General features: G+C 41.5%; 1 long non-coding RNA gene across 1 annotated transcript in view; it reads right to left on the reverse strand.

Annotated features, from left to right (window-relative positions):
* LOC310686250 overlaps positions 1-15,538 on the reverse strand; it is a 169,271-nt gene extending 153,733 nt beyond the window's left edge. Inside the window, exon 1 of the long non-coding RNA XR_014515790.1 lies at positions 15,418-15,538. This is a non-coding gene — a long non-coding RNA (uncharacterized lncRNA). The remainder of the gene's footprint in view (positions 1-15,417) is intronic.
* Between the last annotated feature and the right edge of the window lie 484 nt (positions 15,539-16,022).

The following is a 16,022-nucleotide window of genomic DNA, read 5'->3' on the forward strand; positions in this document are numbered from 1 at the left end:
TTGGACTGCATGTACCAAAATTCAACCTCTCCTGAGATTCCATTTAATTTGTCTCCAAATCATGTGCTTTGGTCCTCTTGTTGCCTATTTCTTTTGCACAATGTTCTTTGAAAAAATTGTCCTGTTTGTTTATTTATTTATTTATACTCTATCCCACCCCCCCGGATGCCACATTTTCTTGCAGTCCCTTCAGTACAATATGCAAAGTTCTATTTGTTGGTTGGTTGGTTGGTTGGTTGGTGTATTTGTCAAAAATTTATTCTCTTGCAAATCCACAGATAAGGAGAGGAAATCCCTCTCTGCAGCTATGCACATCCTGAACACAGATCAACTTTCCACCTTTATCCTAAAATCTGCCTGCAACAGAGATGGACACAATGCTTGCATAAGGTGAGTGCCTGTATTCCCATGCAGGTTCACCATAATTGTTTGATGCTGCACACATTTTTATGCCTATGAATGCATAAGGATGTAATGTGAAACAAAGAACTGTGGCTGTCATAGCTACATGATAGCAAGAAAGTGTAGCCAACAACCAAAGGCAGTGAACAAGTCTCCCAACCAGAACTTAACCTGAAGCCTAGATAGATAGAGCAGAGCCTTGTTCTGTGACTATAAGGTGTGACAGAACATCACATTGGTTCACTTAGAACATTGTCGTAACTATCGGTAGTTCCTGATTTTGGATTTCATCTGGTCACAACTCTGTGATTCTTTACATCAAAGCACATTGGATAAAAGACTTATTCATGAAACTGAGCAAATTCACCTCTACCTAAGAGTCCTTAACATGATAGGAAATCAGTGCACTGCAGAGCGTACTAAAAGCATACCTCTTCCCTGTACATTATGGATGCAACAGGGTAGAGAAGTCTGAACACTTAAGCTCATTACCGTATTTTTCGCCCTATAGGACACACTTTTCCCCCTCCAAAAATGAAGGGGAAATGTGTGTGCGTCCTATGGGGCTAATGCAGGCTTTCGCTGAAGCCTGGAGAGCGAGAGGGGTCGGTGCGCACCGACCCCTCTTGCTCTCCAGGCTTCAGGAGAGCCCCATCGCCAGCCCCGCAAGCTCGGGGGACAGCGGGAGGTGCAGCGCGCCTTTCCCGCTGTCCCCCGACTTGGCTAGAAGGCTGGCGGGGGGGGGGGGGAGAAGCCTGCTCCTCCCCGTCGCCAGCCCAGTAAACTCGGGGGACAGCGGGAGAGGTGCTTCAGCTGGCTAAAACATGTCTACACAGCAGCTGCCTGGCTCATAATCTCACAACACTCACAAATACAGAGATGACAACAAGAGCCTTGAGGTGGGGGCACTTCATGTGTCTACTGCAATTTGCAGTCACTGCAGCTAAAAAAGAAGTGTCACAATCCCTCAGATGGCAAAGTAGACAACCCTCACATGGAAGCATTGGTTTTCACAGATGGTGTCTCTATCAGGCTTTTGTCTGAGCCAGACCTGTGTCTACCTATAAGCTTCAGGGAAGTGCACTTGGTCTTGGCTCTTCATAAGATGCAGACACCACAGCCATTCAGTTAATGTATGGTGTTTTGACAGCACTAGATTGAAATGCCTGAAGGGCAAACATACCTCTGTAGCACTGTCTTATGCTGCCGTAGTGTAATTGTCAAGGTGTGTTTCTCAGGTGATGGCTACATCTCGAACTATATTTCAGTACTGATCTGCATTATAGCACAGATGCACAGAGATACAGGCACAGCGCAGAGAAAAATCAGATTTAGGTATAATTTCTGTTTTCGCTTCGTATCACATGCAAGGTTTTGTCTCCGTTTGACGGTTGCTTTCCTATACCGACAGTGTGAGTCATTCTATTAATAATCTGTGCTTGCACTGCCACTGGCAAACCAAGGAACTAAGTGATATGGTGGCACAGTGGAAACAAGAGCTTTTAATCACACCAGCATTCTTATCTGGAGGGAAAGAGACGAGGCCCATGTCAGATGTGCTGAGGAATAAAAAGAGGGCTGGAGCAAGCCCACAGAGGCTTTTATAAATCGAGGCTCATTTTCAAACTGGGCTCTGAAATTAATGAGGAGCCAGAGGAGTTGTCTGACAATTGGGGTGATGTGTATATATGCCAAGGGACTTTGGGGAGCTATTCCAAAACCAAACATATTGAGCTGTTCTTCATTGTTTTCTGTGGCTAGCGCAGTTCTAATAATTCAAATGCTTCATCATAGAGAATAATCAAGTTGTTCTCATTCTCTGCATTCAGCTGGCCTGTGTCTCAGCTGCTTGATTGTATTTGGGCTATTAAGACTTGCAATTTCTGCTGTTCTCTTTTAGTTAAATGGTCTCTCTGTTGCCAGGACACGTGGCAGTTATTTCTGCTTCTTCCACCTTTTCCAGTTGCCAACCTTGGTCCTGTCTCAGGTGTGGACTGATTTTGTACAACTATATTCCAAGTAAAAGACTCAGCAAGGGAGTGTTCTGGTAAAAGAGCCCTCTATATCTTTGTGCAGGCAATGCAGCAGGGAGGAGGAAAGTGCTGAGCGGTGTGCACATGCCAGCCTCATCCCCATCTCTGTCCCCTGCCAGCCTGTTAAACATGAGTCTACTCATGTCTAAGTCTACTCGGGATTTATGTTGTTTAGTTGTTTAGTCATGTCCGACTCTTCGTGACCCCATGGACCAGAGTACGCCAGGCACTCCTGTCTTCCACTGCCTCCCACAGCTTGGTCAGAATCATGCTGGTAGCTTCGAGAACACTGTCCAACCATCTCGTCCTCTGTCGTCCCCTTCTCCTTGTGCCCTCCATCTTTCCCAACATCAGGGTCTTTTCCAGGGAGCCTTCTCTTCTTATGAGGTGGCCAAAGTATTGGAGCCTCAGCTTCAGGATCTGTCCTTCCAGTGAGCACTCAGGGCTGATTTCCTTCAGAATGGATGCATTTGATCTTCTTGCAGTCCATGGGACTATCAAGAGTCTTCTCCAGCACCATAATTCAAAAGCATCAATTCTTCGGCGATCAGCCTTCTTTATGGTCCACTTCCATACATCACTACTGGTTTTATGAGGTACTAAAGCTAAAACACTTCTTTAGGCTAACATTCGGAAAAAGAAGGATACAAGTTCTGTTGAACAGTAGCATCTAATAAGATGTACACACATGCACACTGCCTTTGCAAACTGTAGGAACGAGGCATTATTTTAAGTAACTAGGAGAAACAATTGCTCTGTGAGCAAGAAGAAGAGTTTGCTCTTGATTTTGGAGCACCTGTTTAGTATTACTAACTAAACAACAACAACACCTCATAAAATGAAACATTCACTCAGTGCTAAAATGCCTATGGAAAGGTTGTGTGTGTGTGTGTGTGTTTTAAAATCTGAACTATTTAAGAGCAATTAAATGAATATTTAAATTTCATTATAAAAATAGGCGAAAATGCATTTTGGTGCAATTTGAAAGATTATTTTTTATGCCCCCATATGAATGGAAATCCATCCAAGGAGCACTTGTCATTCCAGGATTTACACAGAAGTAAACCTACAGTTAGGAATGTGTGACTGTCAATATCGGTTTCTCTTATTTTTCCAATATGTTCAGTCCTACACATTTCTACATCACTTTTCAATTTTTTATAAACAATTCTCATGAATGATTCCCCCCCATAATACACATTTTTATATGAAATTTTGTTTTTTTCTTTCAAAAGATATTTATTAAAGTTTTTTAAAATATTACAATGAAAATGAAAAATAAAAAGATACAAAATACAAAATACAACATAAAAACAGTTAAAAAACAAATAATTTTCCATAACGTATCTTCCTTATGCTTATTTCCCCAGACCTCCTCATACCTCCCTTCTTTGTATTCCACTTCGATTTGTTAGTTCAGCAAATCCTTACCATTAAGCTTTTACCCATTTGTAAACCTTTTTTTCGTATCTCCTAAAGCATTACAGCTGGAAACCCCTTAGTTTCTATCCAACATCCTTCTAACATTCATTAATTTTACAATATTTCTGTAAATAGTCTTTAAATTTCTTCCAGTCTTCTTTCACCAACTCTTCTCCCTGGTCTCGGATTCTGCCAGTCATTTCTGCCAATTCCATGTAGTCAATCACCTTCATCTGCCATTCTTCCAGAGTGGGTAAATCTTGTGTCTTCCAATACTTTGCAATGAGTATTCTTGGTGCTGTTGTAGCATACATAAAAAAAGTTCTGTCCTTCTTTGGCACCAATTGGCCGACAATGCCCAGGAGAAAGGCCTCTGGTTTCTTCAAGAAGGTATACTTAAATACCTTTTTCAGTTCATTATATATCATTTCCCAGAAAGCCTTAATCTTTGGGCACGTCCACCAAAGGTGAAAGAATGTACCTTCCGTTTCTTTACATTTCCAACATTTGTTATCGGGCAAATGATAGATTTTTGCAAGCTTGACTGGGGTCATGTACCACCTGTATATCATTTTCATAATATTCTCTCTTAAGGCATTACATGCCGTAAACTTCATACCTATGGTCCATAACTGTTCCCAGTCAGCAAACATAATATTATGTCCAACATCTTATGCCCATTTAATCATAGCAGATTTCACCGTTTCATTCTGAGTATTCCATTTCAACAGCGAGTTATACATTCTTATATGAAATTTTGTATACAAAAGCAAGAAAGTGCCTTTCTTCTTCTGACACACCATCCATAACTTTATTTAGGGACATTTTACCACTCTGAGACACACATGAACTAGGCTTCTGGTAGGAACCCCCGCCCCACTAAAACCGTCTAAGTCAGTTTCTTAGTTTCTGTTTCAGAATGAATATAGTGAGGTAAAAAATAATAATGCTCCATGTGGTTTCTCAAGCAAAAACTGATTCAGGGAAGCATATTAAACTCCTGACACAAAACATATGGCATTCTACCATATGTTAGAAGTCAGCTTGGGGTAGAGAACGACCCCATAAAACTGACTAACTTAGTTTTTTAAAAAAGTTTTCCTAGATGAAAACTGTGTAGGGAAAAAATGGCATTGAGAAGAAAGGCGCTAGTGAAGGTATGCTGAAGAAGTGGTGTGTTGATAGGTTCTGCTGTCTGATACATCACTGCACATGTCAAAGGCACATATTTTGAAAAAGACTGAAAAGTAGCGCTCAGAGAATTTAAAGCTGGGGAGATTGTAAGTGTTCTGTTCTTCACACACAAACGCAGATAGCTATGCCCCTTCTCACTCCTCTCATGGCCCCTGCCATTCCCCTTCCCCATATTAAACCCCTGGAGCTTTCCACTCCACGAAACTGCAAAATTTCACCTTCCCAAACCCCATTTCTGAAGCCACTTTTCTATTCTGCAGCCCTAATTTGCACCCCAGTTTTCATCTTTACCCGATACCCATGCCTCCTTGCCCACCCTTTTGTACAGCCCCTGTTACACAGGTTCTCTTTGTTGTTCTCAAACATCTGCAAGTTTCAAATCTCTCAGCTTCACTCCATCCTTGCTTTTTTCCCAAGCCTTTGCTGTTGTTTCAAACCACAGTTTTCCTGTGTCCCTCATTTCTCACTGTACTCAAACTTCTTCCTCTTCCATTCCTCATCTGCCTCATGTGAGATAGCTAATGCAGAGTCCTGAAATATCACATTGTGTGTAGATACTTTACTCAAACCTTTGCCATTTTCTAAAACCACTGTATTTCTTTCAGTTTTCGCCATCCCTCCTTTATCCAAGCTTCTGCTATTGTCTAAACCACCACTTTGACCCTCTCAGTTTTCCTCCCTTCTTGCTCCCACACCGTGGCCACTGCTGTTGTGCAAACTGCCTTCTCTTTTGCTCCCCAACACCACAAGGACTAATCCAAGATTGTGATGAGGCACTACAAATCCTCCAGTGGGGCTGAATTCTTATTTCATGCAAATATGGGATTGTGATGCAATTCTACAAATCCTCTAATGCGGGCTTAACAATGGCAGCATTACATTGTTATGTAGATAGAAATTTGTGTACAAAACAGTCAGATTTTCTGCAGTGGAAAAGAAGGCTGAAGAATAACAAGGAAAACAAATGAAAACAATCATGAAGTTGCCCTGTAGAGAGTGCTTAACCAAAGCATGCTGATTACAACTAGTGTAGAAGCACCCAGGGACTGCAGCAACTTAGTGAATGGGTGAATTTTTATTTTTATTTTGCATTGCCAGGTGGACAACAAATACAAAATGGTTTATTGTTGTATCATTTTATATGACTAGATGGCCTGTGTTCAGTCATAGTTCTATATGCTTGGTGAATCAAAATTACTGAAGAAAAATATTTACTTTGATAACAACCACTAACAGGAATGAGAATAAATTCAAAGTTTACATTTACATTTATAATACTAATTATACTGCTCCTCCACAGTCTGCCCTACAAACACCAGTTAGATGGTAAACTATCGGTAAACTAAACCGATAGTTCTAGCTATCATTTTTAAGAGAAAAGGGAAAAAGCTAGGAAGGCTAACAATACAACTGCAATGTTTCATGTATTTTAAGAAGCATTTTTTACTCAGGAGTAACATGAAGATTAGTAAGAAGAACAAAAATGTAGCTATTTGGAGTTTAGAAAACAAAAACAAGGTATTCTAGCCCTACAGGGCATAAAGAATGATAAATCTTTGGCACAAGAAAGGCCTTTTTAATTTAATTTTCTTTGCAACCTAGGGCTTTATTTGATTTATATTATCTTGCCCCAAGGAAAGGCCTTAATTATTTCTGATTTATTTCCTTCATTCCTTGAAAAAGGGTTTTCTTTATTGTTATTTCCTTTCCTTTCCTTTTTCTCTAGGCATACCCATATTTTTTTCTTGTATTTCAACCATTAACTTTTATTGGGGCTTTCCCTGTTTAAGATGAAATATTAGGCTAAAGAACTTAGGTGTTGCTTGGGGAAGTATCACACAGATTTCAATGGGAGATTCACCCCAAAATATAAGATTTGGCTCATTAGTTTTTCTCCTTAATACCAATTAATCCCCCCTTTCCATTAAGAGCTTTATGTATTTTACTGTAATTGATGTGCTCTGCTTCAATACTAGAAGTAAAACGCTCTTCATGATTAATATAGTCTCTCTTATCCTTCGAGTTATTTTATTTAATATATATTTTATGTGTATGTGATATTTTTCTTAGCAATAAAAGAAGTTTTTAATCTTCAGTTTCTAGGTTCCATCTATGAATAATACTATTTTCAATTATGAGAGAAGCCAGAAAGACTTTAAAAAGATGGATTCTTCATTTTGAGACTTCTGAATGCCATTGTAATTACTTTTGACATGACCTGCTTTTAATGTGATGCTGGATTTGACTTGAAGATGAACCTAGCAGAGAGCACAATGGTGTTCAGAACAAGAGCTGATTAATTTATGAAGAAACACCATGTGGTACAGTTCTTTTTGGATCATACCATTTAAAACCTCGAAGTGGGGAAATCATCTGTTGGACAGCTACTTTAATTTCTGGATTGGGGCAGCCTATGTGCTGGTAACCTCCAGATTTGATTACTGCAATATTCTGTATGTGGGGTTGCCCTTGAAGCTGACCCAGAAACTGCAACTGGTGGAAAATCTGGTGGCTGGACTGTTCACTAGGGCAGAATATAAACACAATAGTGTTCTGCTGCAGAGATAATTGCACTGGCTGCCAATTGGCTACTGGACTATGGTCAAAGTGTTGGTATTGATGTACAAAGCCTTTGGAAGCAGGCTACATCAAATATTGCCTTATCCCCTACATACCCTACATACCCAACCAATCACTACATTCTGCAAGAGAGGGCATCCTGCAAAGCATGTTTTCCTTCATGGAGAGCACATGCAAGAGAGGGCATCCTGCAAAGCATGTTTTCCTTCATGGAGAGCACATGTTGCGGTGGGGTCTGACAGGCCACCCCTCTGTTGCTGGTCAGGATCGTTTAGATGGTCATTGGCAGTGACTGGGCTGTTTGGGTTACTGGGGAAATTGTGATGTTGCCAGTTTGTGGGGTGAACCAAAGGTTTTATATACAGGGCACGCAGCATTGAGTGTTCTCTTTCACTGCGTGTACCGGATCACATGCCCACCCCCCTCATTTAGAGCTCTTGCGTTTGACCTTGCTATGCCTTTCATGGGGTTGTCTGCTTTTGGAGTAGGGGCCTAGTAGGAATTTTGTCCATTTGGCTGATTGGCTGGTGCCATTTGGTTTTTGCCTACTGCATAGCAAATCGTCACAACTTGTAAGTTGCAGTTAGGCATTGGTTAAAAATTGGTTGGTGGAGGAGTAAGGATTGGCTGTCCCTGCCCCTCCTGTGCTGCTGCTGCAAGGGAATTCCCTTAAAGGAATCCAGGGACTCACCATGCTTTCGTCTGAATCCCTGGCATGGGGCTTGGGATGCGCAAGCCCCTGGGAGCATGCAGGGAGAGGTGAGGGTCTGGTGCCCAGCTCCATTTTCTCCCCAATATTGTTTTCTCTTACTGGCCAAAATTATGCCAAAAACCTTAAAGAAAAATTCTGTGTGACTTGTGATTTATTTGGAGGTGGCTTGGGGACCTCGACACACAAATACCACCCTATCAGGGTGTCTGATCTGCATGATGGCAGAATTAGGCTTTAGTGCTTTAGCACTTATAACCTGGAACTCCCTCCCACTGCATATCAGACAGGTATATTCTCTATTTTCTTTTCTGCACCTGCTAAAAATACACCTCTGTCAACAATCCTTCTAAGATCTTTATCCCAGTTGGTAGCTTTCTTGAAATTGAATTTATCTTCTGTATCCACTGTTGTTATTTTAATCTGTTTCTATACTTTCATTTTTATATATGCAATTGTTTTAACAGTTTTTATGTATGCAACTCTTTTATATATGTTATTATATTGCAAATCGCTTCAGGATGCCTCGTAGGAAGCAATTCATAAGTGAAATGAATATTAATAATGTGTCTGAACATTCCCTTTGTTAGAAAAAAACCCCATTGATATGGAACGCTATCATATTAGGAACAACGATTTAGCCTGTTATTCTCCTTGTTGTGCAAGGTTTCAACCTACCATGAGACATTTTTTGTTTATTTTAAGACGCGCAATTTCATAACTGCAGTAGGAAGTGTTATGGTCATCGAAGAGCTTCCAAGCTATTCTGAATCAATTAAATTTCCTCTCAAAATAAGATTAGTAGTGGGTATAACTGAGTAGAGAGCCATGTGCACTAGGAGGTTGGGGTGGGGTGGTGTTTGCAAATGTGCTTCTATATTCCACCCATGAATTCAGCATTCACATGTTCAGCCAAACACCTAAACATCATTTCTGCACAATCTATTTCCTTTTGTTATCTAAGTCCTTGGCTTCTTTTTCATACAGTATTCTCATACTATGTTTGGCGCTTTGGACTTGATTTTATCTTCTCAGAAATATTTTAATGTTTTACAGGCAGAAAAAAGGCAATAAATATATAAATAAACCTTGATACTCCAAACAGACAACTTCATTGCTATGGTGACATGAGACTTTTCTAGTTTGCATACACCTGTATATTGGACATAGGCTTTCTATTTTTCTGAGCAACTGAATATATCTGCAGTAATTTCTTTAGGACAAAAGAAAGCCATCTAATGGTTGCTGCCTGGCGCATAGTTCATAATACTCAACAGGATATGTGCGTGCACAACTTTCATTTCCCCTCGAATCTTAATGATTCCATTCGTATACTGGTAGAAAGTGTTATTCCCTTTGTATAATCCTGAAGAGTCCATGAGAATGACCAGAGAGAATAGGAGAGATAAATAAAGAAGCCTTCTGTGAGAGTAAAGCAGGAATAAAGCATTTTTCAAAAAAGCATATCGGTGAGAGTTACACAGGAAAGATGGCCATTAATCCCATGAATAGCATGTTGTCACCCTAATGGTTTCCTGCTCTTTTCATACCAGAGCGAATCAGGATATACAAAAGGATACGTACATGTTCTTCTTACTATCCATAGCCTAGTCTCTTGAGCTGCTGAGAGAAAATAAGGAGCAGCAGAATTTATACATGATTTAGACAGCTCTTTCTATGTGCCCTCAGGTGAGAGCAGCAGCTGAAATTTTCAGGGGACAAAAAACTCTTTACTGGAAAGTTCCCACAAACTTTCCCTTGGAAAGTTTCTCCAAGGTGACCATGTTGGTCTTGCTGTAAGCATGATTGAGGACCAGAACTGATTACAGCTGTACTTGGGGGGGGGGGAATGCCTTAAACTACACTATTCTTCCCTATTACTCAGGAAGTTTATAGACTTTATAAATAGCAATGTTATTTTGAGAGAATCTTGAGTTTCCTTACTCTAATCAAGCAGATAGGTACAGCTTGGTTAGTCACCATATGTTTCCACCCCAAAATGGCATCCGTCAGAGAAAAATTGGTCATCGTGACAGGCCATCAACTTTTCATTTTTAAAAAAGATGGGTTCTGGGAGCATTTGCACTTCCATTTCTCATTTATACTGAATATGACTCAGAGACCCTTTTTAACCAGGCCTTTGGTGGACCTGATGGACATCCTGTACCCTTTTAAAATGCAGCTCTTTTTTTGGGGGGGGTGTTCTTAACCTGAGGTACCACTTTCGCTAATGGAGCCTCCCACTGCCACTGCGCCACCGCCACACGATTTCTGTTCTCATCCTGAAGCAAAGTTCTTAACCCGAGATACTATTTCTGGGTTAGCGGAGTCTGTAACCTGAAGTGTTCAGTAACCCGAGGTACCACTGTATTGTGATCTTTTCTGTGAACCACCCTGAGACCTCCGGGTATAGGGCGGTATATAAATTCAATAAATAAAAATAATTAAAATGTTAGGCCTACTTGTATTATTACCGCTGCACACAAAGATTGTTAATTCCTTTGCCCCCTCTCCTGCGCCAGCTTCTCCGGTTTGACTCATGACTGTGCCCCTGTCCTCTTGCACACAAGCAACGTAAAAGACTGACGGATTGCTATCATGGGAATTGGGGTTGCTTGTGTGTAAACCTCCAGCCGTTCCAAACTGCTTGGGGTGGTTGCGTCTTTCCCTGGCTGAGCAGCCCTTTTGCGCTGCTGCTCAGTCGCTGGCAGAATCCGTCAGTGGGCGTCTCCTAAATTTCCTCCAGCATAAGAATTCCTTAACGGACAACCTTCGCCTCGCCTCTCTGCGCGGAAGCCTTCTGCGCAGAGTGGGCGTGCCAAGTGGTGGTCCTCCACCCTCCTCACTGACTTCACTGGAAGAGTCTCAGAGCCCCCCCTCCGAAGTGCTCTCTGCCTCTCCCTTCTTCCTGGTGTCACCTGGACTTCTTTCCCCAGAGGATGTTCTCTCTCTTCCCTTACTAGTTCCCTCTCCTGCAGAATCTGGAAGCCTTGCCTCTCCACTCTGCTCCGATGTCAGTTCCCTGACATTTTCCTTTCTGTGAAATCAGAAAAATTGTACAGCTGGCAGTTCTTAGAAGGGAGCATTCAGAAATGTGGCACCCATCTCTTCAGTCTTAAGTGAGGAAGTCCATCCTTTTGCATGTGTAGTAGGCTAGACCTACCCAGTTGCTCTTGTGAGAGATCAATGATACACAGCTTGATTGTAATTGGGGGCTGCGGGGGGGGGAGGGTAGTTAATCTGTTTAGAAAAAGGGATATACATGAATGGATTCCTGCCACCCCCCCAGCTCATCAGAGATGAAGTCCACCTGAAGAACAGCATGATCTGAAACACTCTGAAATAAGTCACACTGAGTTCAATAGGACTTACTTCCTGATTAATTAAACTTGATCAGCACTGATTTTAGAAGTTACATAAATCTTTAATAGAAATACTATAAAAAATACATTCAAAGACTGTTTCAAGCACACATTGCAGCTAGACCATTTAAATGTTCCAAAACATTGTTCTTCCTGTATGTGTGTGTTTTAAGCAAGGCTCAGGTATAATCAATATGGACAAAAAAGTTTGTGGTATCTTTTTTCTTTCATGTGATGATCCTGTGAAGTACATCATTCCCATCTGTATTTAACAGAAAGGGAATGAAAGTTGAGGACAGTCACTTTTTCCAAAAGCACACAGTGAGGATATAATTAAACAGGATTTAAATCAATATCGCCGAGACCCATATATTCCATCCAGAGTTAAAATGTACTTGAGAAAACAATTCCAAAAACAAAACCCTTTCTTAACCTGAATTTGATTTGGGAAAAGGAAAAGAATTTATATTCTTTTAATTTTTGTTTGTTAGTTTTATTTTTAAAACAATCCCAGTTATGAATGCTGCTGGGGATTTAGGGGGAAAATAGTATATAAGGTACGGAATTTGCCATCTTAATATGTAACGTAATTAAGCAATTCATTCAACATTGAATTTTAAAATTAAAAAATTGAGCATTTTGAAAATGTGAGTGTTTTGCACAAAAGAGCCCCATTAGACTCTTTGGGACCAACTATTGAATGCATTCATCACATCTGTTAAGACTGACCAGGAATGTGTCTATATGAGCACAATCCTTACTGTCTCATATTGACTTATAGAGGGATGTAGGATACGGTAGAGGTGGCCATGTGCTGCACTTTGCCAGCTACAGAGAGTGTGGCAGATGAGAAGCTACCATAAGTGGTGACTCTGTTGTTGTTTAGTCGTTTAGTCGTGTCCGACTCTTCGTGACCCCATGGACCAGAGCACGCCCGGCACTCCTGTCTTCCACTGCCTCCCACAGTTTAGTCAGACTCATGCTGGTAGCTTCGAGAACACTGTCCAACCATCTTGTCCTCTGCCGTCCCCTTCTCCTTGTGCCCTCCATCTTTCCCAACATCAGGGTCTTTTCCAGGGAGTCTTCTCTTCTCATGAGGTGGCCAAAGTATTGGAGCCTCAGCTTCACGATCTGTCCTTCCAGTGAGCACTCAGGGCTGATTTCCTTAAGAATGGATACGTTTGATCTTCTTGCAGTCCATGGGCCTCTCAAGAGTCTCCTCCAGCACCATAATTCAAAAGCATCAATTCTTCGGTGACTCTGTAGATGGTATCAAATGTATGATCCTAAAATGGGATAGCTGAAGTTCAGGGGTAAGTAGAGCCACCCCTGGATTTGCTGGATTCAAAGCTGTGCCATTTACCTGACAGGGGTCTGATCTGGGCCCCTCAGCTCTGTTAGCAGTGTAGCTTATGTAGTAACACAGAAAAACAAGATCATTTCCCTTACTTTCCACTCTGGCTGGCACAAATGTCAGGGCTTGGCATTACTTCCTACCTTGGATTGGATTGTTCTACCTCTGCACCATATGTGAAGAGTCAAGGATTCAGTGGCACTTGAAGAAATACTCTCAGTGGTTGTCCCTCATCTTTGAAATTCTCTACTCCTGCAGACTCACAAATACTGAAGTCTGTAAACCAGAGTTGGGGAACCTTTGTCCCTCCAGTTGTTGTTGAACCCCAATTCCTATCCACCCTAGCCATTGGTTATGCTGGCTGGGGCTGTTGTGAGATGGAGTCCAACAACATCTGGAGTGCCATTGGTTCTCCATCTTTGCTGTAAAACTTCTGGAAGGAGTGTAAATTCTTTGGAACTGACTTAGTGTGTTCAAGAATAGGGTCTGCTGAATCCCGTTTCCTAGATCAGCATGAAACTTTTCTGTGATGAGCTTTCCCTCCACCAGACTGACAGATATTGTTTCACCATTTGTTCATGCTTTGCTGTATCTGTGCCATATTCATTTGTGAGCATACCTTTTTGACTCTAAGCTCTTTGGGGCATGTTTATTTTGAACTCTGTCATAAAGTTTTAAAATTCAAGTGAGAAGAACAGTTTCTGTCGGAAAGAGCGAAGAAGTTTCCTAACGTAGTAGAATGCATTTGAGACAGAAGCTGTCTCATCAACACAAGGTATTTGTTTAAGAAACTACTAGGATTGTTTTGTCTAGTTTCAATTCTACACAATCAATCCAGCCAACCACACTGATAATAGCTTAAGATTCATGATTGCTTTGCCCTCTGATATTACATTTAAATAACAAGCCAGATCACAGAGACTACAATTTTTTTTAAGTGTATATAATGTACTATGTAGAAATTTCAGCTTTATTAAAACTAGTGCTGAGCCAAATTTCATAGGCTTTTTCTTTGGGGTGGGGGAGGTGAGACTGCCCTCATATATTAATTTTAGGGAATAGGTGAATTTTCAGAATTGTGTCCAATATTATTTCTAGATATTAATATCCATGGAAACAGCATTATGTAATTTCTAGGGAAATTGCTGTTCAGAAATAGCCAGGAACATTCAAACTAGCAGTTAAAAAGAAGGGAAAAGAAGGAAAACCCTTGACCCCTGAGCCTTTTAAGCTTTACTTGTTTAATCTAGATACTTGACTGAAGATATAACGAATAAGTTTAGAGGTGCCAAGTATTCCCTGCAATCTCTTTTATAACATAATTCACCCACCACAGAAGGAGAGGATATCTAGGCAGATTTTAAGAATTTTGGCAGGGTAGAGCATTAAATTAATAAAATTAGACAAATGCCACCCATCCACTTTAAGGGGAAATCAATATTGCCCAGGCAGGTACATTATGTGATTCACGAGAGCAGCAAATAGCCAGACTGTACAGTGGAGATGGGATAAAATCAGACCAAATTTTTATTGACAGCAGCAAACAGGGTAAGGGTTGGCATGGCATTGGGGACAGGATCAGTTCATCATTCCACAAACCCAATGTTGATGGAATGGGTCTGTTGTTTTTGGACTTTCCCAAACCTGTACCATTGGAGTCGGCCACTGTTGAACATTGTCATGGTGCAAGCCAAGCAAGCGATATCTCACTGGGTAACCAGGGTACAGATTCTAACCAGGCAGATAACCCAATCTGGGCTTGGGGGTGCCCTGGTCAATCCTCCCCTCAGGCCAATTATATGGGGCCCCCATACTATGTTGATCCTGCCCAATGCCATTTCCGCCCTCAAAAATCAACGTTCTTCCACCTAAGAAATAAGGTCATAATTTCATTGAGGGAAGGGTGGGAGGAAAAACACCCAACCAAGTGCCAATCAAATTGAGAAAAAGAAATGCATTTTGGCCCTGTCAACCAGTGGCCCAAAATTGCTGACACAAGTGTGGACGGGCAGGAAGCTTCTCAGTGTCCCTGAACTTCAGGGGGAGCAGACTTATATAGGCTTTGCCCTCCCCTTTGCAAGGGCTCATGGGACAGCTTTTCCCTGTGAGCCCATCCCACAGGCAAGATACTGAGCAAAAACCTTGCCCACCATTTTGCTTCTATCAGTAGAGCCCAGCACAACTGGGAAAAGGCACCCCATGCTCACTGGGTGCAGAACAGGGCATGTTGCAAAAGTGGAGTCAATGAATATTTGGCATACCTTTAGTTTAAACTTATTACGGTGGTACCTTGGGTTAAGAACTTAATTTGTTTTGGAGGTCCGTTCTTAACTTGAAACTGTTCTTAACCTGAGGTACCACTTTAGCCAGTGGTGTAGCGTGGGTTGTCAGCACCCGGGGCAAGGCAAGTAATTTGCGCCCCCTAACCCGTGGATTTGTGCCCCCTAACCCTAACCCCCAGATGTTGCGCCCGGTGCGGCCGGCCCCCCCTGCACCCCCCACGCTACGCCACTGACTTTAGCTAATGGGGCCTCCCACTGCCACTGCACAATTTCTGTTCTCATCCTGAAGCAAAGTTCTTAACCCGAGATACTATTTCTGGGTTAGCGGAGTCTGTAACCTGAAGCGTCTGTAACCCGAGGTACCACTGTACTTATATAGTATCTTCAATGAGAGATGCAGTTTAAAGAGCCATTTGTTTTCCATTGGTAAATAAGAAAAATATTAATTTCAACTTCAGAACTTACTGTCAGAAGAGGAAGTAAACATTTTATAGACTGGAGAGTGTGTGTGTGCGTTTGTGTGTGTGTGTGTGAGAGAGAGAGAGAGATTGAATTAAAATGCTGCTGGTGATAGAGCTATAAATAAAAGATACAGTTAATTTGTTGTTCAAATTACTGGAAACGATCCTGCCGGGGGCACTGCACATAATTCCTTGCTTGAGTGACAGGGTGTTAATGACAAGC

This window comes from Podarcis liolepis (assembly GCF_965112155.1).
Source record: "Podarcis liolepis genome assembly, chromosome: 9".
NCBI classification, from domain to species: domain Eukaryota; kingdom Metazoa; phylum Chordata; class Lepidosauria; order Squamata; family Lacertidae; genus Podarcis; species Podarcis liolepis.